General features: G+C 40.4%; 1 protein-coding gene across 3 annotated transcripts in view; it reads left to right on the forward strand.

Moving 5' to 3' along the window:
- LOC140199345 (sperm-associated antigen 16 protein) overlaps positions 1–25048 on the forward strand; it is a 656665-nt gene that overhangs the window by 361879 nt on the left and 269738 nt on the right. The window lies entirely within an intron of this gene.

Consider the following 25048-nt stretch of genomic DNA (forward strand, 5'->3'; position numbering starts at 1 on the left):
TCCTTCCTAACTGCTTCTCTGTTTTATGGTTCAGTAATTGCTGGCAACCTAACTGCTCTAAAGAGAGCTTATTTTTCATTGTGCATCGGCCTTGATTGTATATATTAAATAGCTGTTTGACTGACATCTCAGCAAATAACGGGAGATCATTCCCCCACCTCAACCATCTTACAAATCATTCATAATGCCTCACTTATTAACTTGGCAGAGATTCCACGTTTAACACTAAACCTCAGTTAAATCCAGGACCTTAATCTGTGTGCCTTGGTAATATCCAAAAGTGCCTTATGTTGTATATTTAATATTTCAGTGATATTTAAATAATATTGTAAATATGTTATTTGATTAAGCATTCTTGGTTGCTCACAAAATGCGTTAGAAGTACAAGTACATCATCACACCACCACGTCATTCGTACATGTCTCACTTAATGTGAAGACAAAGTTAGATGTTATTCCAAGCTCCGTGTTTTTCTTTTGATTAGTTTTATGTTTTGGAATTACAAATTGTAACAGTGGTGGCAAGGAAGTTTTAAACGAACCGGAGATGACTACCTACCTGTTGAATGTAGCAAGATGTTCAAGTTTAAAAAAAAGCACAGCAGGATATTCAAATTTTATAGAAAGTGCAGCAAGAAATAGTTGAGTTATAAAAGATGCAGCATGTGCCTCTTCAGGAAGGAACAGACACGGTCAAGTTTAAAAGGACTAAAAACAAACAAATTTGGGTTAACGAATAGTTAGTACCAGGTGATAATAATCATAAATGTAAAAAAAAGCAGAAATGGCTGGTACATCAAATTATCGGATGCATTTGATCGCACAAGAGATAACTGGATATTGTATCCTGAGCGAATTGAGCAAATGAAATAGCCAATGAAAAACGAGTACCAGTTTTGCTGAGTGCATCGGGTTTACAGGCATATAGTTTGCTTAGAAGTTTGATTGCTCCAACAGACCAGCTGATATCATGAAAGTAATGCAGGAACATTAGAACCAAAACTATTGTTGATTGGAGAATCCCTTAGGTTTCATAAGTGGAATCAAAAGGAAGGGGGGTCCTTTTCAGCATATATGGTTGAATTGAAGAGATTGGTTGTGCATTGTCAGCTTAATAATGGATTTAATGATGCTCTGAGAGACTGTTTAGTTGGTGGAATCTTATAAGAAAGCATTCAAAAACAGGTCCTAACTGAAGCACAAGTCACATTTAAAAGAGCAGTTCAAACTGCTGTATCAATGGAAACAGCAGCCAGAGACTTAATTGAGTTGCAGTCAGGAATTAAAATGTACATGAAAAAAATTGCAACATCTACACAAAAACTGGCCTGCCCCAAATAAACTGTGTTACCATTGTGTCAGGGGCTCACATACACCAGCCAGACCAATGTAATTTAAACATAAAACTCTCAGAAAATGCAACAAAGTAGGACATTAACAAAAAGCATTTCTGGCAGACAAAAATAAATGGACTGAACAGGGAAAAGAAAAAGAGAAAAAGTCAATTTGCAATTTCAAGAAGAGCACTAATCTGCATGATGTTGATCTTTTAAATAAAAATACCACACCCAAGTTTTACAAAGCTCAACTGGTTCCTTTAACCATCCATAATAACTTAGCCAATGAGCTGTGGAGGCTGAAGGAATTTTTTTACAAGGCTGAGTGGAGGCCATAGGCAATACTAGTGGTCCCAGTAGCCAAGAAGAGTGGGTCTGTCAGGATCAGTGGTGATTTTAAGGTTACCATCAACCCAGTACTGAAAGTAGAACAATACCCTCTGCACAGGATAGAGGATATCTTTGCAAACATTTCTGGAGGAAAACACTTCAGCCAAGTGGACTTAGCTGAAGTCTACTTACAGATGGAGATGGAAGAACAATCTGAAGTGTTTCGACCCAAAACACTCACAAAGGGCGTTATCATTAAAATAGGCTTGTTTTGGAATAGCATCTACACCTGCACTCTGACATAAAGCTATATGAACCAAGTTGCTGCAAGGCCATCAAGGCACTCAGTGTTACCTGGATAACATCATTGTTACTGGTAACAATGAGAAGGAAAATCTCCAAAATCTCAAGCCAGTGTTAAAAAAGTTAGAAGATTATAGGCTCAGAGCATGATGCTACAAGTGTGAATTCTTTAAATCAAGCATCATTTACTGTGGTCACACCATTGATGCACAAGTTTTACACAAATGTGCTGAGAAACGTGAAGCAGGGGTGGATGCCCCCAGGCCAAATGATGTGTTACATTTGTGGCTCTTTTTAGGATTTGTCAATTACTGTAACAGGTTCCTGTCAAACCTGGCTACTGTGCTCCACTCCTTGAGCTCATTTCTACAGATTGGGAAGAAATTGCAATGGATGAAGCAATGTGAGGTGGCTTTCCAAAAGGCAGAGGAAATGGTGACATCAGACACTGTTTTCACACATAATAATCCAGGTCATCCAGCGAAGCTTGCTGTGAATCCTTGCCTTATGGTACCTGTCGTGTCATAAATTATGAGTGATGGAAAGAACACCCCTTAGGGTTTGCATTATGTTCCCTTACCACTACAGAGAAGAATTATGCACATATTGACAGAGAGGCCTTGAGTCTGGATTGGAGTGTAAAATGTTTCAGCTAGTACTTGAATGGGAAAGAGCGTACCATCATTACTGATCATCAACCGCTAATAGACACAACCACTAGTGACCATTTTCAATCAATAGAATGTTGTTCCACTAACAGCAGCAGCATGAATGAAGTTACAATCTTGAATTCAAGAGGACGATGAGGATTATGGAAATGTTAATGGATTGTCCCAATTACCCTTGAAAAAGGAAATACCAGAACAATTTACAGAGAAAGGATCTCCTCGACATATTCTCCCTAATGCAAATTGAAAGTCTCCCTATTACAGCAGAGATAATTCAAAGGGAAACCAGAAAAGACCTCACACTGTCTTAGATTTGCATGGCCTCCCAAAATGGCTGGAATGTGCAGCAGAAACTCCAGTTCCCCTGTTTTTACCAGCACTGAAATGAACTTGCACTTGATGGAGGGTGCCTTTTGTGGGGATTGAGAGTTGTTATATCATCCAAGCTGAGAGCTAAAGTATTGGAAGACCTACATTACCAGTCATCCAGGCGTAGTTAAAGTGAAAGCATTGACTTGAGGTTTTGTCCTGAAGGCCAGGGATAGATCAGCAGATCGAGCAATGTGCCATATCAAGTCAAGTCAAGTTTATTGTCATTTCAACCATAAGCTGCTGGTACAGTACACAGTAAAAATGAAACAATGTTCCTCCAGGACCCTGGTGCTACATGAAACAACACAAGGCTACACTAGACTACGTAAAGAACAACATAAAAACTGCACTAGACTACAGGTCTGCACAGGACTACATAAAGCGCACAAAACAGTTCAGGGCAGTACAATAATTAATAAACAAGATAATAGGCACAGTAGAGGACAAATTACAATATAATAATAAATGATGTCGATGTCAGTCTAGACTTTGAGCATTTAGGAGTCTGATGGTTTGGGGGAAGAAACTGTTGCACAGTCTGGTCATGAGACCCTGAATGCTTCGGTACCTTTTGCCAGATGGCAGGAGGGAGAAGAGTTTGTGTGAGGGATCCTTCACAATACTGTTAGCTTTGCAGGTGCAGCATGTGGTGTAAATGTCTGTAATAGTGGGAAGAGAGACCCTGATAATCTTCTCAGCTAACCTCACGATCCACTGCAGGGTCTTGTGATCTGAGATGGTACAATTTCCAACCAGGCAGTGATGCAGCTGCTCAGGATGCTCTCGATGCGTCCTCTGTAGAATGTGGTGAGGATGGGGGGGTGGGAGATGGACTTTTCTCAGCTTTCGCTGGGCTTTCTTGGCTATGGAGCTGGTGCTGAGGGACCAGGTGAGATTCTCGGCCAGGTGAACACCAAGAAATTTGGTGCTCTTAACAATCTCAACGGAGGAACCGTCAATGTTCAACGGAGAGTGGTCGCTCCATGCTCTCCTGAAGTCAACAACCATCTCTTTTGTTTTGTTCACATTCAGAGACAGGTTGTTGGCTCTGCACCAGTCTGTTAGCCACTGCACCTCCTCTCTGTATGCTGACTCGTCATTCTTGCTGATGAGACCCACCACGTATACTGGTTGGAATGTCAGCACGTCAGGAGAAAGATGTGCAGAACTGTCAGAACCAATTCCTGTAGTCCCAGAATCAACTCCTACAACCACCACAGAGGAGGACCCAGAACCTGAGATTGTTTCACAGCCACAGGCCAAGCAGAGTAACCACCTCCCCCCACCAACCCCTCCATCAGGAAAGACATTATTCCACAAGAGTAAGAAGTCCTCCAAAGCGATTAAATCTTAAGGCCCAAATGGAACATTTAAAATTTACTGTAAATTTCTATATAGTAGTTGTATTATATAGTATACTGTACATACAGTATACAGTACTGTGCAAAAGTTCTAGGAACATATATATACAGCTGGGCATCAGCGTAGTCATGGTGCAAGCAAACACATGGCATGCAAGAGAATTCCTAGAAGCCTGGTTTTCCGCAAACAATTCTGTAAACAAACATGATCCTATTTATAAACCAATTTAGGCAAAATTCTAGACCACAACGCACAGAGTTCGCCATGCAACAAATCACCAACAAGATCCCTCCTCCCTATGTCACAATTTAGTTTCTGTAATGATGACCAATCAGCTGATTGATATATATAAAGACCAAGCATTAGGATGGCACATCACAAATGAACAGTGCACTAATAATGTCGCTTTGTATGGTAATGAAACATTTGCAAATGGGTTTCCATGATTGGAGAACAACTCAATCACCCGAGCTACATATTTTCCCGGTTATTTCCACAGTTGATTAATTGATCATCACAGAATGTCTCTCTGGTGCTTCCCGCTCACTCCTCTCTCACTTCCTCTTTTCCCAACTATGATTCCCCTCATCCTGTCCTCTTCCCACTCTCAATCCGCAATAGAGACCCATATCAGAATCAGGTTTATCATCACTCACATTTGTTATAAAATTTGTTTTTTATTGCCGCAGCAGTAGCAATACAGTGCAATACATAAAATTACAACATTACCGTGCAAATGCTTTGAGCACTCTGGCTATATAGAATGGGGGATCATTGCCATCATCATAAGCCTGGGTGGAAGATGTGGAGATCCTGCGATGCCCAGTCATCAAGATTCCCTTCTCGGCCTCACTTGTGTAGTCCAAAGGAAAGCTTATGAAACATTATATTTGGCACCAGCTTGGCTGTATTGAACAAGGATGTTCGGGGAGAAGGGTCTGCGCTACGCAGGCGCGTGACGTATCGCGCTAAGGTTTAAAAACAGACCACCATATTCAGCGGGCAGCGTTGTGAGAGGGAGCAGAGTGGGAAGGCTTTGGCTCAACAGGCTTCGGCAAGAACAGGCAGAGACCAGGGTAGGTTCCGGTAAGTTCTTTGTTCAGATTGTTTAGAGTAGAGAGAAGGCCAGGCAGGATATTGGAATGTTCCTCTTGCAGGATGTGGGAAGTCAGGGAGCCCTGAGTGTCCCTGACAACGACACCTGCAAGGAGTGCATCCAGCTGCAGCTGCTAACAAACCGCGTTGGGAGCAGGATGACCTCCAGATCATTCAGGAGAATGAGGTGTTTATAGATAGTAGCTACAGGGAGATAGTTATGCCAAAGGAGCAGAGCACAGGAAATTGGGTCACTTTCAGACGAGGGAAGAGGAAAGGGCAGGCAGAGCAGGGTTCCCTTGTGACCATTCCCCTCAACAACAAGTATACCGCTTTGGATACTGTTGGGGGGGATGACTTACCTGGGACAAGCTGCAGCAGCCAGATCTCTGGCACTGAGTCTGGTACTGCAGTGCAGAAGGGAGGGTGGAAAAAGAGGAGAGCGGTAGTGATAGGGGACTCGATAGTTAGAGGTACAAATAGGAGGTTCTGTGGTCATGACAGAGAATCCAGGATGGTTTGTTGCCTCCCGGGTGCCAGGGTCAAGGATGTCTCTGATTGCTTGCATGACATTCTGAAGTGGGAGGGTGATCAGCCAGATGTCGTGGTGCCCATTGGTACCAATGACATAGCAAGGAAGAGTGAGGAGGTCCTGGAGAATGAGTATAGAGAGCTTGGTACGAAGTTGAAAAGCAGGACCTCAAGGGTGGTAATCTCAGGATTGCTACCTGTGCTACATGCTAGTGAGGTTAAGAATACGATGCTCTGGAGGATGAACAAGTGGCTGAGGAACTGGTTTTAGAGGGCGGGGTTTCAGATTTCAGGATCATTGGGACCTCTTCTGGGGCAGATGGGACCTGTACAAGAGAGACGGGTTACACTTGAACTACAAGGGGACCAACATCTTTTCAGGGAGGTTTGTTAGTGCTGTTGGGGAGGCTTTAAACTAGATTTTCAGGGGGATGGGAACCAGAGTGCCAGAGCTGACAGTGGGGTGGAGTGAAAATAAATGATGTTAAAAATTCAAGCAAAGCTGCAAGTAGAAAGGTTGTGAGTGGTGGTAAAAATCTTCTGAAGTGTATATATTTCAATGCTAGGAGTATTGCGGGGAAGGCAGATGAGTTCAGGGTGTGGATTGACACATGGAATTATGATGTTATAGCAATTAGTGAAACTTGGCTACAGGAGGGGCAGGACTGGCAGCTAATATTCCAGGGTTCTGCTGTTTCAGATGTGATAGAGGCAGAGGAATAAAAGGTGGGGGGGGGGTGGTAGCATTGCTTGTCAGGGAAAATATTACAGCAGTGCTCAGGCAGGACAGATTAGAGGGCTTGTCTACTGAGTCCTTATGAGTGGAGCTGAAAAACAGGAATGTTATGGCCACATTAATGGGGTTGTATTATAGACCACCCAATAGTCAGCAAGAATTGGAGGAGCAAATCTGCAGAGAGATAGCAGGCAACTGCAGGAAACATAAAGTTGTGCTGGTAGGGGAATTTAATTTTCCACATATTGATTGGGACTCCCATGCTGTTAGCGGTCTAGATGGTTTAGAGTTTGTAAAATGTGTTCAGGAAAGTTTTCTAAATCAATATATAGAGGTACCAACTAGAGGGGATGCAATATTGGATCTCCTGTTAGGAAACGAGTTAGGACAAGTGACGGAAGTGTGTGTAAGGGAGCACTTTGGTTCCAGTGATCATAACACCATTAGTTTCAGCTTGATCATGGACAAGGATAGATCTGGTCCTAGGGTTGAGGTTCTGAACTGGAAGAAGGCCAAATTTGAAGAAATGAGAAAGGATCTTAAAGCGTGGATTGGGACAGGTTGTTCGCTGGCAAGGATGTGATCAGTAAGTGGGAAGCCTTCAAAGGAGAAATTCTGAGAATGCAGAGCTTGTATGTTCCTGTCCGGATTAAAGGCAAAGTGAATAGGAATAAGGAACCTTGGTTCTCAAGGGATATTGCAACTCTGACAAAGAAGAAGAGAGGGTTGTATGACATGTATAGGAAACAGGGAGTAAATAAGGTGCTTGAGGAGTATAAAAAGTGCAAGAAAATACTCAAGAAGGAAATCAGGAGGGCTAAAAGAAGACTTGAGGTTGCCTTGGCAGTCAAAGTGAAGGATAATCCAAAGAGCTTTTACAGGTATATTAAGAGCAAAAGGATTGTAAGGGATAAAATTGGCCCTCTTGAAGATCAGAGTGGTCGGCTATGTGCGGAACCAAAAGAAATGGGGGAGATCTTAAATGGTTTTTTTTGCGTTTGTATTTACTAAAGAAACTGGCATGAAGTCTATGGAATTAAGGGAAACAAGTAGTGAGATCATGGAAACTGTACAGATTGAAAAGGAGGAGGTGCTTGCTGTCTTGAGGAAAATTAAAGTGGATAAATCCCCAGGACCTGACAGGGTGTTCCCTCGGATCTTGAAGGAGACTAGTGTTGAAATTGCAGGGGCCCTGGCAGATATATTTAAAATGTTGGTGTCTACGGGTGAGGTGCCGGAGGATTAGAGAATGGCTCATGTTGTTCCATTGTTTAAAAAAGGATCGAAAAGTAGTCCAGGAAATTATAGGCCAGTTAGTTTGACATCGGTAGTGGGTAAGTTATTGGAGGGAGTACTAAGAGACAGAATCTACAAGCATTTGGATAGACAAGGACTTATTAGGGAGAGTCAACATGGCTTTGTGTGTGGTAGGTCATATTTGACCAATCTATTGGAGTTTTTCGAGGAGATTACCAGGAAAGTGGATGAAGGGAAGGCAGTGGATGTTATCTACATGGACTTCAGTAAGGCCTTTGACAAGGTCCTGCATGGGAGGTTAGTTAGGAAAATTCAGTTGCTCGGTATACATGGAGAGGTGGTGAATTGGATTAGACATTGGCTTAATGGTAGAAGCCAAAGAGTGGTAGAAGAGAATTGCTTCTCAGAGTGGAGGCCTGTGACTAATGGCGTGCCACAGAGATCAGTGCTGGGTCCATTGTTATTTGTCATTTATGTCAATGATCTGGATGATAATGTGGTAAATTAGATCCGCAAATTTGCTGATGATACAAAGATTGGAGGTGTAGTGGACAGTGAGGAAGGTTTTCAAAGCTTGCAGAGGGACTTGGACCAGCTGGGAAAATGGGCTGAAAAATGGCAGATGGAGTTTAATACAGACAAGTGTGAGGTATTGCACTTTGGAAGGATAAACCAAGGTAGAACATACAGGGTTAATGGTAAGGCACTGAGGAGTGCAGTAGAACAGAGGGATCTGGGAATACAGATACAAAATTTCCTAAAAGTGGTATCACAGGTAGTTAGGAACATTAAGAGAGCTTTTGGTAAATTGGCTTTTATTAATCAAAGTATTGAGTATAAGAGCTGGAGTGTTATGATGAGATTGTATAAGGCATTGGTGAGGCCAAATCTGGGGTATTGTGTTCAGTTTTGGTCACCAAATTACAGGAAGGATATTAATAAGGTTGAAAGAGTGCAGAGAAGGTTTGCAAGGATGTTGCCGGGACTTGAGAAACTCAGTTACAGAGAAAAGTTGAATAGGTTAGGACTATTCTCTGGAGCATAGAAGAATGAGGGGAGATTTGATAGAGGTATATAAAAATTATGATGGGTATAGATAGAGTGAATGCAAGCAGGCTTTTTCCACTGAGGCAAGGGGAGAAAAAAACCAGAGGACATGGGTTAATGGTGATGGGGGAAAAGTTTAAAGAGAACATTAGTGGGGGCTTCACACAGAGAGTGGTGGGAGTGTGGAATGAGCTGCCAGACGAGGTGGTAAATACGGGTTCTTTTTTAACATTTAAGAATAAATTGGACAGATACATGGATGGGAGGTGTATGGAAGGTTATGGTCCGTGTGCAGGTCAATGGGACTAGGCAGAAAATGGTTCAGCACAGCCAAGAAGGGCCAAAAGGCCTGTTTCTGTGCTGTAGATTTTCTATAGCTTCTATGGTTTCTATGTTCAATGTTGTCCAGCCACCTTAGGAGCTCCACTCTGGATTTGCTGTCTGTGTTTACTCTGTAGCCTTCGTCTCTCCTGAGGCTGCCCACATGACTGTGGGGTTATTTACCCATAGCTGAGAATCTTGCTTCATGAGCACCAGGGTATGTCCACATGCCGTCCTCAGACAGTGCATATGCGCACAATAATGCACATATGAACACCAAATGCAGGGCTCTAAATCAAGTATCTCAACAAGATACATTAACTGTCCATTATGCTATTTTGTTTCACCAACTTTTCAGATTGAAATAGCCAAAAGTGTGGATCATTATCTCATAAAGTCTCTTTTGAAAGGTATTGCAGAAATGGACTTGAGTTTTTCTGTTCTATAGAAAGTAGTGATGTATGACCCCACATGCCGTCCATTTTGAATGTATGACCACTAGAGAAAGAGAAATTGCCTTTCAACTCACAAGAGAGCATAGGCCATCAACTTTTTGCTGTTGATGTTTCTGTAGCAGGCAATTTCTTTTTTACAGAGTCGAGTTGCTAGCTTGATGCTCAACCCAGCACAGATGGAAAACGTGCGCAGGAGCTGGCTGGATTCGAACTTGGGATTTTCTGCCCCAAAGTCCAGCACTGATGCCACTACGCCACCAGCCGGCCATTCTGTTCTATAGAAAGTAGTGATGTGTGACCCCACATGCTTTTTCGCAGTCCATTTTGAATGTTTGACCACTAACCATGAGAAATTGTCAATATATTTATTGCTATGATCTGTATAGATGCACTGAATGGCCCTTTTGGTTAATGTGATCTAGAATCTTGGTAGGCTGTGTTCTTTCTGATGTAATCTTCAAGATCCTTGTCTATAATTAGCCACCAGGCAAAGTTATGAGTTACTCCCTCATGTTAACAACACCCCAATGTTCCAAGTGAAGTTGACCATTATTATGCTTTGTATTTCTTTACTAGTAATAATTTTGTGGCCACACTTGATGCAGCCTTGATATTTAACAGAGGTTGTAAGGCTTATGGGAAGAGAAAGTTTGCATTCTTATCTAAATATTAATCTGAATTATTCTATTAAAAATTATATGTGTATGCTTGCTTTATTATTGGATATATCTGCATCAGTTTTGCAATCTTTATTGCTGTTGCAGGAGAATCAAAATGTACTGACTGGGGCATAAACATTGCGTACTGTATGTCCCTGTCAGTTTTTTCATTACCCATTGAAAACATAGGAAGATTCAACAAAGGTTGTGGTTGGTGATCAATGTGACGGATGTATATAATAAAAACTGTTAAAACATTTTGATCCCAAATGTGATTCCCAGTGCCTCTTTACTATTAGAACATAATCCTTGCAATTTGTTAGTGTGCATGCCATGAAGGTACTGAGTTTGTTGCCACTACAATAACTTTGACTCCATAATTGACAGATTTTAATTGGTGAGTTTTGCAATAGTACTCAAGGAGGAGCTCCCTTTTAAACTGCTCTTAAAGAGATCATACACATCTTTAAAATTCAAACTTGTGAGGATGTACAAAATAATATTGAGGTTAGACATACAAAGGGAATGAGTCAACTGATCTCTATCTGCCCAGGATACCAGAGAGTGAGAAAAGCCATCTAGGCCTTCCTAACCTAAGTTATGGAGTTAAGTGGTTAACATCTTGAACATCTGGAAATGATTGGGTAGGATATTATCACCTGTAAACCTGCAATGTCTGATTCATTGCACTTTGGTTGTAACTAAGATTTATGTTTCGGGCTATTCACTAAAACAGTGAATAGTGCACTATCACTGTCATTCTAGAGCAAATTCTAATTGATTATCAGGTATCACCTTTCCTCCTTTCATAAATTGGTCTCCAAAGACTTAATTTTTTCTTTCATCCTAACCTCTTTTTTTTCTTTAGAACTCTGAATTTTGAAAAGTGCTCCTGCACCTGGTTTGCTACTCTGAATCTCGAGTGTCCAAACACGGATATCAGATGTTTATCCTCAAGATTACCTTATGCATCTATACTAACTCTGTTTTCTTTGGACTATACTATGTTTTCCGCAATGTAACTATTTCTCATTTGTGTATGATGTTCTCCATCCTTCCCACCTCCATTATCCTTGCAAAAAGGCGGGAGGAGAAGATGGCGGCTCGACGCAGCACATGTAGCCTCTCCGGTGAAATGATATCGTATTTGTGAAATAGGGGCCGTGCACAAGTCTGATTTGATGGAGGCAGCCGTGAGGGCACGGAGGAACATCTGGAGTAACTTCTGAAATGCCCGGTTCGCTGCCGCTGCTACTGTGCAATTGAGAATCTCCGGAGTGAAGGCCCCAAAATCCTCGGCTTTGCCTGCTGCTGGCAGCTGGGCTGGGGTCGAAGTGTTCGGCAGAGATGGTGCTTGGTGCTCGGTGTCGGAGGGCTGGTCGGAGCTCGAAGTTTTCGGACGACTCAGAGTCGGACTGTGGTCGGGCATGGCAGGGAGAGTTTTCTTCCTTCTCCCGTCTGCGTGAGATGTGGGACTTTGGTGAGACTTTGAACTTTTTACCGTGCTAAGGGGCCTGTTCTTCATCAAGTTACGGTATTGCTTGCACTGTTGTAACTATACGTTATAATTATGTGGTTTTTGTTAGTTTTTCAGTCTTGGTTTGTCCTGTGTTTCTGTGATATCACACTGGAGAAATATTCTGTCATTTCTTAATGCATGCATTACGAAATGACAATAAAAGCGGACTGCATGTCCTCATAATCTAATTATTTATCAAGACTGATTATAACCAACGTGAGTGATCCTTGGCCACCATGCTTATAGACTGTCCCACTCCCATCAGGAAGGGGGCAACATAGCATCCACGCCAGCGACACTGGACTCAAAAACAGCTACAATGGCCGATCAACACCTCCACCTACTAACCCATCCCTCCACAACCCCCACCAACACCAACACTCATCATCATTTTCTGTCAGAGTCACCTTTTGTACAGACATTCCTGTCCTCAGCATCACTTTATGTACATACAACCTATCAATGCATATAAACTATCTTATGTATTTATATTTAAAGTGTTTTTATTATTGTATCCTTTAACATATTGAATTTTCTTGTGCTGCACCAGATCTGGAGTAACGTTCTTCTTAATACTTGTGTACTGGAAATGACATTAAACAATCTTGAATTTTGAATAGACTCTCACTCCTTGATTTTTCTCTCATCTTGAAATCTATACCTTTTCTGATCTTTAAGTTGCTCTGCAAATATAACTATATATAAAATATATGTAAATTGAAGTTAAGGTACAGAAGCAGGCCTTTTGATCTAGCAAAATCTCCGTTTACTCTTTGCCTTCTTCCCATTTCTGTGATACATTGGGTGTTGTTTCACATGATCACTTCCACAGAGTGCCTAAAAACTACCAACTACATTGACATTTGATGCTATCATTACCTGACTCTGACTTGGATTGTATTCCCTGCACATCGGCATTCAAGTTATGGGTAATAAATAAATATATGGCTCATCTAACTAACAGATGGATTATTGATCAGCAGTATTACAGGTTTTTCTGAAGCTTCTTTGAATCTTTGCCTCCTTTGCATAAATTATTATGAGGACTCGGTCATGTTTTCATAGCTATCCTGCATTGCAGCATCACCTCTAGCAGCTTTATTGACCTAGTTTAACTTTGTTCCATTATCAAAACTGCCACTATTAGGAAAAAGGCAATAAAACTAAACCCTGTCTATACCTTTATCTGGAAGTAAATGATTTCATAAAGATATTTTGAAGGGGAGCCAGGAAATAGGTTTTTCATTTACTAATGGATTGTGGTCATCATTACAAGTCCAGCACTCATTGCCCATATCTTATTTCCTGAGAAGTGGCTGGTGTGGTGAATGACTGCTGTCTGATGAATCAGCTCCTAGTTTATTAGTGAAAAGAACATTCCAGGGTTTAAGCCCACTAATAATGAATAAATGGCAATATATTTCCAAGTCAGTATAGGAGGTGACATGTAGGGCTACTCATATTTAGTGGCATTCCCATACACCTGCTGCATTTTCACTTCTTGGTGTAATCTCCAATGCATTTGCAAAGCATTTTGAAGAAGTTTTAATAATTAACTGCAGTATATTTTGTAGCTGACACACACTGCAATCATGGCATTGATGTTTAGGATGGTATATGTGGTACCTGTAAAATGGCTATTTTATCATGGATCATGTTAAATGTATTAAATATCTTATATTGGAGCTGCAGTCATCCAGGATGTCATGTAGATGGCAGAACAGTCTTGAAAAAAAAAGTGAGAGCTGAACTGCTCACCACGGGTTGTATAGACTCTAATCTGCTCATGTAGCTACAGCAAGTATCCCCCCTCTGACTTTATGTTGGTAGAAAGGTTACTGATGAAGCAGCTAGAACTTCCTGCGGAGATGCCTTGGGTTTGTGATGATTAACTGGCAATATCAGAATGATCTTTTTTGTGGGGTCATGTACAGTATGATTCCAGAAAGTGATTCCCACTCACTTCAATTTTATCCCAAATATTCTAGTCAAGTCAACTAATCTAGTTATTATCACTTAACTGTTTTTGAAGTGAACACAATAAATTGTTTATTGTACTTACTACATTACAACAGTGTCTATATTTTTAAAAATACTTCATAAGAGTTTTCAACTTTTTCTATTTTTATTAGGGATTTTTACCATCTGCAGTTTTTTTTGTAGCTCTTCAGAGACTTGCTCAGACAGATGTGAATGCAGTACCTAAGCTTTGTTTCCCCTATGGTGTCTGTCAGTATGTTCCATATTTTTGACTGTAAATAATAGTTACATAATTATGGAAAATTTATCAAGAAATAGTCTACAACTGATTATCATGGAAATCCATCTTCTGTATATATTTTCTGAAAATGATACGGAATTAGAGGAAAGAGTTATCAGATTTACCTCAATAATAAGAAGTTTTTGTCTCTGAGTCAGAGACCTGAACACAATCATGAGCGGGAGTTTTACTTGTTGACACCACTGTGCCTAAATTGAGTGATTCCTTTGTTTACAGTGGATTGTGACTGTAATTTAAATAAGTACTAAATTGACAGCCAACCGTTTGCACCAGACTGTGAACATGAAAAGCTCTTTGAAAATTAGCTGCAAAGTACTGCAAAGAGAAATACCATTTAAAATGTAGATCTATTCAAAGTATAACCCTTTTAAGATTACTGTTTCACAACAAATGTATATCTATCACGTCTCTTTTGAATCAGAATCAGGTTTGTTATCACTGGCACGTGCTGTGAAATTTGTAAACAACAACAGTAAAATGATAACAGAAAGAAAGAATAAATAAATAAATAGCAGTCAGTACGTACATGTGTATAATGAACAGATTAAAAATAGTGCAAAAACAGAAATAATATTTATTTTTAAAAACTGAGGTAGTGTTCATGGGTACAATGTCCTTTTAGGAATTGTATGGCAGAGGGATGGAAGCTGTTCCTGTGTGCCTTTAGGCTTCTTTACCTCGTTCCTGACAGTAACAATGAAAAGAGGGCATGCCCTGGGTGATGGGTGTCCTTAATAATGGACGTTGCTTTTCTGAAGCACTTCTCCTTGAAGATGTCTTGGATATTATGGATGCTAGTACCCAAGATGGAGCCGACTAATTTTACAACTTTCTGTAGCATCTTTCAGTCATGTGCAATAGTGCCCCCATACCAGACAGTGATGCAACCTGTCAGAAGGTTCTCCACTGTTCATCTATAGAAGTCTTTGAGTGTTTTATTTGACAAACCAAATCTCTTCAAACTCTTTAGAAATATAGCCGTTCTCTTGCCTCCTTTATAGCTACCTCAATATGTTGGAGCCAGGTTAGATCGCCAGAGATCTTGACATCCGGGAACTTGAAATTGTCCACTCTCTCCACTTCTGATACCTCTATGAGGATTGGTTCGCGTTCCTGCATCATACCCTTCCAGAATCAACTGTTTTGTCTTACTGACTTTGACTGCAAGGGACTTAATACAGAGTATTATTTTAATCATCAGATATTAAACAAATAGATGCCCTAAATATGTTGATGAAAATCTTATGAAATACTTTCTCATGAGAGCAGAAGAAGTACTGTATATATGTTGGGAGGAGATTCTATATAATCAGCTCCCAAGTGTCTGCACAAAGTAATTGTTTACTGTTATGGTTTCTAAGTTGGTGATGTACAAAAGTGATCAAATGAATTCCTAATAATTTTTGTCAGTATGATCTATAATTAAATGTCTTCTGTGCCAACTAGAATTAAGGATTAAGCATAAATGCATCTGCACTGTTATTTTTGTGCAGAACTGCAGCATTCACCACTTTGTTGGCCGATTAAAAATTTTAACAGCTTGATGATGACTCTGATCCATGCTGGTGCCACATGCTACTGTTGGATCATTCATTGCAAAAACAACCTAATTGATAAACTTTGGATACTCAACAGGTCAGGCATCATCTGTGGAGCAAGAAACAGAGTAAAGGTTTCAGGTCAATGATCTTTCAGATATTGCCTGATATGCTGAGTATTTTTCCATATTATTTTTAGTTTTTATGTTGCATTTGCATCTTTTTGTTTGTGTTTATCAAGAAATTTCTATTTGCAAAATTGTCAAGGAAAATATTAGTTTTTATAAGATATAGAATGTGAATTAGAAGTTTGTAAGTGATAGTCCAAAAGGATGAAGTGTCAATTATTTAGAGCTTAAAGTCAATACGAAAAAAATGATCATAAAATATCCAAATAATTTTATGCAAAGAAGATGTAAAATGTTAATTCTGAGCTACTAAGCCACTCATGACTGAATCTCAAGAAATCAAATTAGTGTAAGATGCATTATTTTTTTCTTGTTTATTATCTGCAAGCTTCAGTCATATTTTCGTAAATATATAGTAGCTATAAAGTTCTTCGTTTATTTATTGCCTCCATAGGCCTAGTGCCCCAAACTGCAATAACCTTAGTCTATCAGGTTTTTGCAAATCACTTCAACATCATTTTGTCAGTTGGGTTCAGAAATGGACACAGCTTTTTAGAACATGGTGAGACAACATCTGGAATATGTGTAATTTTGGTCACTGAAGAGAAAGGACATGAAATTTAAAAATAAACTGCAGATGATGGAAATTTCAAATTGTTGCTATTTCATAAATGAACTGTATTGGTTAGCATCCGAATGACAACCGGAATTTAGACTTCTGTTTAAGAGAAAATAGAGAATGTATCTACAAGTAACATAATTTAGTTGTCCTTGTGGACAGATCTTCCTCATTTCCCTCCTCTGCTTCCTCATTTTTGTCTGCTCCTTGGCATCTTGCCATATGGCTGGTAGTAAAACTATATGCTGATGATAAGATTGTGCAGTATCCAACAGATCACCGTGAACATGTACAGATCACCCCAATCAGTGAAGCTTCTATAAAAGTGAACAATAAACTGTGGGTTAAGCATAATTTTTGTTGGGTTTATTAAATAAGATATATCAATGCAAATGTTGTTTTCCCCTGCTAGAAAGATGCCAATGTGTAGAGCAGAAATTACTTTCCTCAGAAGATATTACATTGTTAAAATTATTTTGCTGTGGAGGGCTCTAACTGCTGTTGCTGACAAAATTAAAGGCAGAAATAATAATAATAATGTGATGATGGGGTAGAAATAGGAACTAGAGGTTCAGGATTAGGTCAAATCCTACTGAATTACAAGGAAAGATGTGCCTATACCTACTCCTTTTTCTTAAGTTTTTACAAGTTTATTGCCATGGTCACCTTGTATGGGAATGTGATCCTTGTTCCATTCTACAAATGGGGTTGTGGCTACAGTGGGTACAATAAATTAGTGAGAATGCAAAGGTAGTCTCTTATTGCAAATTCTTCCTTCCTTCTTCTCTCTTCTAGAGATCTGGGGTGTTCTGTATGCCCTCTGCTCACTTCCCCAGTCACAATGCAGTTGCAAGCATCAGGTATTTGGTTATGTTAAATATCTGGTCGGCAATAATCCTTAGGATGTAGGTGGTAAGGAACTTAACGTTAATGTGTGGCTAAACACAACTCAAATGCCATCTATAAATTTGCTGATGATTGTTGGCAGAATCTCAGATGGTGATGAGAGGGCATACAAGAGCAAGATATGTCAGCTAGTTGAGTGGTGTCATAGCAGCAACATTGCGCTCAATGTCAGTAAGACCTAAGAACTGATTGTGAGCTTCAGAAGGGGAACACACACCAATCCTTATAGAGGGATCAGAAGTGGAGAGGGTGAGCAATTTCAAGTTCTGGGTGTTATTATCCCTGAGAAACTAATCTGATCTCAACATATCAATGCAATTATAAAGAAGACAAGACAGTGACTATTTTCATTAGGAGTTTGAAGAGATTTAGAATGCCACCTAAAATACTTGAAAATTTCTACAGATGAACTGTGGAGAGCTTTTTGACTGGGTGCATCAGCGTCTGGTTTGGGGAGGCTACTGCACAGGATGATAGTAAACTGCAGAGATTTGTAAAATTAGTCCTCTCCTTCCTGGGTACTAGCCTCCGTAATATCAAAGACATCTTCAAGGAGTGGTGCCTCAGGTAGATGGCATCCATCAATAAGGATGGCCACCAACCAAGAATGCCCTCTTCTCATTGTTATCATCAGAAAGTAGGTATAGAAGCCTGAAGCACACTCAGCGATTCAGGAACAGTTTCTTTCCCTCTGTCGTCCAATTTCTGAATGGACATTCAAACCATGACACTACCTCACTACGTTTTTATTTCTATTTTTGCAGTACTTATTTAACTTAACTATTTGATAATCATATACTTACATAATTCACAGTTTTTTTTCTATATTATCACATTGTATTACTGCCACAAAATTAACAAATTTCACAAATATGCTGGTGATATTAAACCTGATTCTGATTCTGATGTGCTGTTAGATGTTACAGATATTTGGACTCATCCTCATTGGTCTTGCCTGACACCTTTCTTGCATCAATTTTAATTACCACCTCGGAGTTTATGTCCTAATGTCATTCAAGTCTCACTGCATCTGTGACTTGCTTTTATCAGTTTAGGAGATGTAAGTGTATTTGAGTAGGATGAATATTTCCATATTTGACATTATCGTGGCAAAAGGGCTATTGATAAGCGGTCAAAGATGTTTGCTTTACAACGGTGCTCAGATCAACTCCTGCAATGCTGATCTTAGATGAAAATGCTTGACTAGCAACCACCATAATGAAGGGACGGGAGAGAGAGCTGTCTGGAGCGGCTCCCCCTTTGAACCCTGAACTGTTTGAAGTGATGGACAAGCGATACCCCAGCAGGGGGATAAAAAGGGACAGGTTCGCTAAGGCAGAACACACACGACACCTGAGGTAACGAGACCCTGGAAGCGGTGCGCCTCTCACGAGTCGATGGGAGGTACCGGACCTTAAACGCACAGGGTGGAAAGGTACGATCAGCGGGAACCCGGTGTGTGTCCACCCTCGCTTGGGTGCCGGGTTCACTGCAGAGGATCGACCGCATCTGGAGGAGGGGTCACAGTCGGTGACCTCAGGCGACATCACAAAGGACCCGCCCGGAAAGCTGCTTGTGAGCAATATTGCTGGTCTGTGAGTGGAAGCCGTTTCTGAGTGATCAGTCGTTCCCGTTCTCTCTCTCTCTCTCCCCCCCCCCCACGTTGTCCATCGCCATGGCAACGATTACTGTGAACTGAACTACTAAATTGGACTGAACTTTGTGTCACTTTGAAATTGGTCATTTACCCCTAGACAACGATAGAGTTTGATTGGTGTTCTTATCTTAATTCTGTGCACATGTGTTTATCATTGCTGAACTGTTGCATTTATTATCCTTTCGATTACTGTGTTGCTTGTTTCTTTAATAAAACTTTCTTAGTTCCAGTAATCCAGACTCCAACTGAGTGATCCATTTCTGCTGGTTTGGCAACCCAGTTACGGGGTACATAACAACCTCCTCTGGACTCTGTCCAATGACAATGCATCATTTCTGAGATAAGGGTCCCAAAACTGTTGACAATACTCCAAGTGCAGCCTGGCCAGTGTCTTATAAAACTTCAGCATTTTCTCCTTATTTTTATATTCTATGCCCCTTGAAATAAATGCCAACACTGCATTTGCATTCTTTGCCAACACTCATCCTGTAAATTAATCTTCTGGGAGTCTTGCATAAGGATTCAAAGTCCCTTTGCACGTCTGATGTTTGAATTTTCTTCCCATTTAGATAATAGTCTGCACTATTGTTCCTTTCACAAAAATGCATTATCATAAATTTCCCAACACGTATTCCATCTGCCACTTTTTTGCCCATTCTTCCAACTTGTCTAAGTCCTGCTGCGATCGCATTGCTTCTTCAGCACTACCTACCCCTCCACTTATCTTTGTATCATCTGCAAACTTTGCCACAAAGCCATCAATTCCACAATCTAAATCATTGACAAGCAATGTGAAAAGTAGCTGTCTCAATACTGATCCTTGCCGAACACTACTAGTCACTGGCAGCCAACCAGAAAAGGCCCTCTTTTTCCTAATTACTGCCTCCTACCTGTCAGCCATTCTGCTATCTGTGCCAATATCTTTCCTGTAACACCAGAAGATTTTATCTTGTTAAGCTGCCTCATGTGAGGCACTTTATCAAATGCCTTCTGAAAATCTGAGTAATCGACATCTCCTGCCTCTCCTTTGTCCTTCCTGCTTGTTACTTCCTCAAAGAATTCTATCTGATTTATCAGGCAAGATTTCCTGTTACAGAAACCATGCTGACTTTGACTTATCTTATCATTAGTTTCCCGAAACCTTGTCCTTAATAATGGACTCCAACACTTCCCCAACCACTGAGGTTAGGCTAACTGGCCTATAATTTCCTCTTTTTTGTCTTCCTCCCTTCTTAAATAATGGAGTAACATTTGCAATTTGCCAGTTCTCTGGGACCATATCAGAATCAAGTGATTCTTAAAAGATCATGAACAATACATCCATTATCTCTTCAGCAACCTCTTTCAGGACTCTGGGATGTAGTCCATCCGGTCCAGGCGACTTATCCACCTTAATACCTTTCAGTTTGCCTAGCACCTATTCCTTGGTAATAGCAATGGCACTCACTCTTGCTCCCTGACACTCATGGACATCTGGCATACAGCCAGTGTCTTCCACAGTAAATGCTGAAGCAAAGTACTTATTAAGTTCATCTGCAATTTCTTTGTCCCCATTACTACCTCACCAGCATCACTTTCCAGTGGTCCAATATCAACTCTCACCTCCCTTCTATTCTTTATATAACTGAAAAAACTTTTAGTATCCTGCTTTAAGTTATTGGCTAGTTTGTCCTTATATTTCATCTTTTCCCTTCGTATAGCTTCTATCATGTCTCCTCTTATTCTATGTCTACTTAGGCTAAAAAGATTTAATTATTTGAATCTTTCTTTATATCTCATACCCTGGAATCCTGGAACGAGTCTAATCGCCCTTCTCTGGACTCTCTCCAGTTGCTTCATATCCCTCACACAATATGGAGACCAAAGTTGTACACATTATTCAATGTGTGGCCCCACAAGCGCATTATACAACTTAAGGAGAACATCTCTTGACTTAAACTCCACTGAGCGCATTATATAGTCCAATATTCTATCAGCCTTCCAAATCGCTTCTGTGCATTGTCCAGATATTGATAGTGATGAGTCTACCAGGACACCCAAATCCTTCTCGTACAGTGCTCTTTCTAACTCAAGACCCCCCTCCCTTCCCTCATATATTTATATCTAATATTTCTATCTCCTATATGTAATACTTTACATTTACTTACATTAAATTTCATCTGCCAGTTATCTGCCCACATCTGGATTTTGTTTAGATCGAACTGTATTGGTTCTGCTGCCTGAATGTTATCGACCTGTCCCCCTAATTTTGTGTCATTTGCAAACATTACTAGTTTGCTTGTTATGTGTTTATCTGAATCATTAATGTAAATTAAAAACGTCAGCAGCCCCAAAACTGAACCCTGTGGAACCCCAGTTTTAACATCTTCTAGGTGTGAGAGTGATCCTTTCACCATAACTCGCTGTTTTCTATTTTTGAGCCAATTCTGCACCCATTCATATGCCACGCCCTGAATCCCTACCTCCCGTAATTTAATTATTAACCTCTCATGGGGTACCTTGTCAAATCCTTCTGAAAGTCCAAGTAAATTATGTTAACCACTCTACTGCTATCATAAATTTTAATTGCCTCTTCATAGAACTACAGCATATTAGTAAAACACGATCTCCCCTTTCTGAATCCATGCTGGCTTTCAGCTGCCTGTTATTATCAGCTGCTTTTCCATCTCATTCTTTATTATTGTTTCCATTATCTTACCTGTGGCACACATTAAGCTTATTGGTCTACAGTTACCAGGGTCAGTACTGTCACCCTTCTTATATACCAGGACAACATTAGCTCATTTCCAGTCCTTAAGGATTTCACTAGTCTTCACTGACTTTTGAAGATATGTGTTAGGTGCTTGTATATATAATTACAGAACTCTTTAAATATCCTTGGATATATGTTGTCCGGCCCTGGAGATTTATTATCTTTCAGCTTTTTCAGCTGAAGCAGGATCTCACTTTCTAAGTTCTCGAAGTCACTTAAAGCAACCTTATTTTTCTCTACACTTACCAGCATATTGCTAGCATATTCTCAGGGGAATATAGTACTTGAGCAAAATATGAGTTAAGAATATCTGCTATGTCCCTCTCTGCATCACTTATCACCCACTATTAAACCTAATACACTTAACTTCCTCCTTGACTTTTCTCTTACTATTAAAGTATTGAAAAATCTCTTCCGGTCAATCTTAGCATTATCAGCAAAATCCTTCTCAACCTGCCTTTTGGCAACGCGAATTTCCCTCTCGACTATAGCTCTCACAGATTTGTATGCCCTACGGTTAACATCATTACTATTTTTTCTGTATTCCTTGTATAGCTGTCTTTTCTTCAATACTTATGTATATCTTTATTCATCTATGTATTTGATCTATTGTTTTTATTGCTTTTCCTAACTTTCGGTATGAACATTACCTGCACTGCATGTATTACCTCTTTACATCAACCCAGACATCCCACCCTGCAAAAACTCATTTCAGGGAGGTAGCACCATCAATTTACGGGAGACTTCCGAGAGAGGTGGAATGTCTGCAATAGAGTAGCTCCTTAGCAGCTGGCCAGCTAGTTTAAATAACTTTAGCTATGCTAATGAACGAATGACACCTGTTAAACTCACCTTAACATGTCTTTTACGGTCTTAACCCACGATGGGCAATAGAAAAGTCACTGTTGCAAACAGTGCAGCGAGCAATGCTGTCATTATTTTTGACCCCTATTAGACAGGGGTACATTTCAGTGTAGTCTGGGGTGAAGTACATTTTATATTTTCCTTTTTTTTGGAACACTCTGCCATGGCGTGCTCTCGCTCTCTCTCTCTTGTGGTCTCTCGCTTGCTTGCTCTCGCGCTCTCTCTCACTTGCTTTCTCTCGCTCGCTCGCTCTCAAAAAATTGATTTCCGTGATATTGTATATAATTTGCAGGCATCAGGGAGCCACTATTCATATGCAGGAGGCTCCCGGAACTTCCGGGAGAGTTGGGATGTCTGTCAACCTAACTGTTCCTCTGCTGATGCAACATCAAGCGTTTCCTTCCCGTTCACCTTCTGAAATCTTTGTTGCATCTGCACAAACTTTGCCTTTTGGAAATTCAGTTTAATAGCTTTGGTTTTTACTGATATCCTCTCCCAAAAACCTTGAGACTAACTATGTTATGATTGCTTCTTCCTAAAGGCTCAACAACTTCTGTACTCAAAATCTTATCCTGATTGTTAAAGACTATCAAATCAAGACAGGCCTCACCTCTTGAAGATGTATTTACTTCAGAGTCAAAAAACAATCATTCAATGACTCAGTGAATTCACTTTCCTGTAATCCATTAGTCACTGGGTTCTCCCCCTCAATATTTGGGAAATTAAAGTCTCCCCTAACTATAACATCACCCTCAGAACTTGCTTTTCTAATATTCTGATAGAGTTGTTTATTAAAGTTACTATCAGCATTGGGTTGTTTATAACATACACCCAATGTTATTCCTTTATCCTTATAGCTTTCAATTCTCACCCAGATGTCTTCACTAAATCTCGATTCATATCCTATCATAAGCAGCCTCATGTTTAAATTCTGTCTTATGTATCTGTCTACTCCTCCACCTTTCTAATCTTGCCTATCTTTCCAAAGTAAAGCATATCCTTTAATGCTATATGCATTACCATCCTTAGAGGTCAGCCAGGTTTCAGTTATTGCTATTAAATCATACTTATATGCACTTGCATGTAATTCTAGCTCATTTATTTTATTCTTAATACTTCTTACATTTATACAATCCATCCTTAGACTATTACTGATGTCTTTCATCCTATTCTGACCCATTTTAATATTTTTGAAGCCTATAATCAGTTTATGTCCTAATATGTTATTAAGGAGTTTAAACAGTTGAGCCTATGTTCCCTGCACTCCCCCCCATTCCCAAGTTTAAACAGTCCTCAACTAACTGAAGCATATGCCTGCCCAGTACCCTTCTGGTTCAAATGCAACCCGAACTGGCGGTACAGGTTTTACCTGCACCAAAAGGCGCCCCAATCTCCCATAAACCTATGCCCCTTTAACCTACAGCAGGATTTGAGAGACGCATTAAATCCTCGAATCTCCTCCTTCTTACCTGCACGTGTCACAGGCAGAACTTCCAAGAAGATCATCTTGTCAGTTCTGTCCCTAAGCTTCCCAACTAACTCTTTAAATTTGTCCTGCAGAACTGACAGCCTGCCCTTACCCATGTCATTTGTTCCGAGGTAGACAATGACTACTGGATCCACCCCAGCTCTATCCAGGAGCTTATCTACTCATCCATGGAGATCTCCTACTTGTGCTCCTTGTAGGCAACACACCGTATGAGACTCCTTGTCAGTACCCATCTGATTCTCAACGCCCCCTGATAATTGAGTCCCTTACTATCACTACTTCCTTTTTGTTTCAGTGTTTAGGTTTAGGATTAGGGAGGGCCCTATGGGGCTCCTCCGTCCAGCCTACCTCCTCAGAGCTTTGATGGTCATTGTCGAGCATCTCTAGATGTTCGAAGTGGTTGAGCACTTCCAACTCAAAGGATGATGCCCCTGGGCAGTGTGCACCGCTTACCCTGTGCTTCTTTCCCACGGTCACCCACCTGTCTTTTTCTTTCTGGTCTGGAGTCTCAACCCATGGCCCTCTTGGAGGGCATAATCTCTCCCTAATAGACTTCTGGAGCATGTTTCCATGAATCTAAACTTAAGGCAAGACCGACATTGCAGAGGCTGCTTTATTATACTTCTAGGGGAGAAGAACTACTGAAGATTAAGTGATTGTACTTATTTGAATTCTTAAAAGTAAAGTACTATTTATAATACTGCTCCTACTTTGCTCCCAATGTGTCAGATAATGCCTAATATCTAATGCGTGCTTGGACCTTCGCCAGACTTTCCAGATTTGTGTTCCCTGATCGATCTGCTTTCTCTGCCAGTAAACTATA

This window comes from Mobula birostris, chromosome 6, assembly GCF_030028105.1.
Source record: "Mobula birostris isolate sMobBir1 chromosome 6, sMobBir1.hap1, whole genome shotgun sequence".
In the NCBI taxonomy this organism is placed as follows: Eukaryota; Metazoa; Chordata; class Chondrichthyes; order Myliobatiformes; family Myliobatidae; genus Mobula; species Mobula birostris.